Raw genomic sequence first — 2,233 nt, forward strand, 5'->3', positions numbered from 1 at the left:
CTAATTGTAGCAACATATCTTTTTTTCTGTTTATACTGTTCATATACACTGAAATAATGTAAATATGCAAATTGAATTGCTTTAAAATGCTTTTAATTGCTGTAAACAAGGCTTTTACATCTTTTTACAATAAAATCAGTAAACAATTTGTTGTATGCTGTGATCTTTCTTAATTTATAAAACATTTTTTTAATATTAATGAACATACATTAAATCTGGATTTTAGACTAAATTGCTAGGAGTCTCTTTACCTGACTTTAACGTTTATATATGTAGCCAATTTTGACTTTTATTTACATGTGAAAAAAATATGTCTCTGGTGATCAATCAAGTTTGAACTGTCAAAATGTCATCTAATGTACTTTATTTTCCCTAAGAAAGAAGATTTTTGCCAAAACAAGAAGAGAAAAGAGAGTTGCAATGTTTTAAAAGAAACAAACAAACTAAAAGTTAGTTAGGTTTAGTTAAAACTACCTAAATAAATACATATCTGCAGCTGCTTTCTAACTCTGATCAAGCCTAAACTCATCTAAGCACTAGCACCAGTGTTTTAGTACAAGGGTGTCACAGTGTTGATAAGAAACATTAGTCTACACTCATAACTCATTCAATCCAAAGAACAACACAGCTGGACCTACTGGATCTGGAAAGCGCTGCTACACAAACATCATTAGCACATAAATACAAAAACAAATAAATGAATAAATAAATAATGTTTTTTGGGCTTGTACCAGCATTTGATTGCTGAAAGCTCTGTGTGACATACTCTGCAGCTTGACTGTAAATTTGAGCGTAATGTTTGACTGGACAGATCGAAACAACTGAAGCTTCAAGGGAGGAATGATTTTAACAAACAAACACCGTTTCAATATGCAAATTATGGACATCTGATTTTTGTTTGAAGGTAAATTTCTTCACAGCTCTATAAAGTAAAAACTCTTCTTATAAAACAACCTAAAATGAACTCAATACATGATTCAACTACTACTATTAAGGTTATTTTAGGTGAAATGAGAAGTTTCTTTTCTTTTAATTTGAATAATGACTGCGACAGCCGTCCTCTTATTTTCTTCTGTCTCTTGTCTTCCTCTGTGTGTGTGTGTGTGTGCACATGTGCGTTTGTGTGGAAAGTACAGTGCCTTCCACAACTTGGCACAAACACATGCTCAGATAATTATACGTCTTCTACACAAAGAAACACAAGGACACAACTCATTAACATATGTGCGCCGGCTTACGCGCACAAATGGCTCCTGCACAAAGAAAGTATCACACACGTGTGTGTGTGTGTGAGTCATGGCTGCAGCAAGTCCTCTCTTCTATCTGCAGAGGAAGAGAGGACAAATTTAACCCTTTGTGGTTTTAAGGTGACAACTAAGAGTCAAATTTAACTGAATAGCTTAAAAAGAAAAAAAAGAAATTCTCTCTCTGCTCAGCAGTTTTCCATTTCTGTTGAATGATGCTTTTTGGAAAACAATATTATTGGTTGTCACACAATTTCAGGCACGTTTTATTGCCACACAGCCGTCTGCCGACAGAGCAACCAGGAAGCCTTAGAAACAATTTTTATTGCTCAAGAACGTAAACGTATCAGAATCGGAAAAGGTTGGAGCTGTATGGAAACTACTAATGGGAAAAAAATCTCTCAGACCATATGAGCCTTTCAACATCCTTTTTGTCAAGTTGCACACATTCTTGTCTTGCGACACACTTCAAAAAAGTTTAGATGGGGCAATTTAGGGCAAGTAATATGAATACAGCACATAAAGCAGACAACATTTGAAGGTAAGTGTAATCATGATTTGGCAATAGAGCAGTATTTACAAAAAAAACCCCAAGTCTTTAAGGAGTGTGGGTGATCAGATCGTCTTCAGTTTGTCAACATTTGTGTGGCTAAAGCAATTAACCATAGACCTGGTTAGATCTGGGCTTTTGAGCTAATTTGAGCAAATCACAAGACAGAAGAAATGTAAAAAAATGAAAAAGAAAGTACTGTTCAAATCATGTATCAAGACCCTAAAACACCACAATCATGTAATACATTTGTATAAAAATACAAACAGTTTAAGTTGTGGTCTATCTTTACTTCATACAAGCAGCATCTGCTTTACATCCAGCATTATGGAGAGTCAGAGCCTTGCTTGTGCACCTGCAGTCAATCATGTGTGAATTAGAGAAAACCCAGAATGAGTTCAAACTTATGCACCAATTTTTTATTTAAAAAAGTCTGTGA

This window comes from Kryptolebias marmoratus, linkage group LG22, assembly GCF_001649575.2.
Source record: "Kryptolebias marmoratus isolate JLee-2015 linkage group LG22, ASM164957v2, whole genome shotgun sequence".
Taxonomy (NCBI): Eukaryota; Metazoa; Chordata; class Actinopteri; order Cyprinodontiformes; family Rivulidae; genus Kryptolebias; species Kryptolebias marmoratus.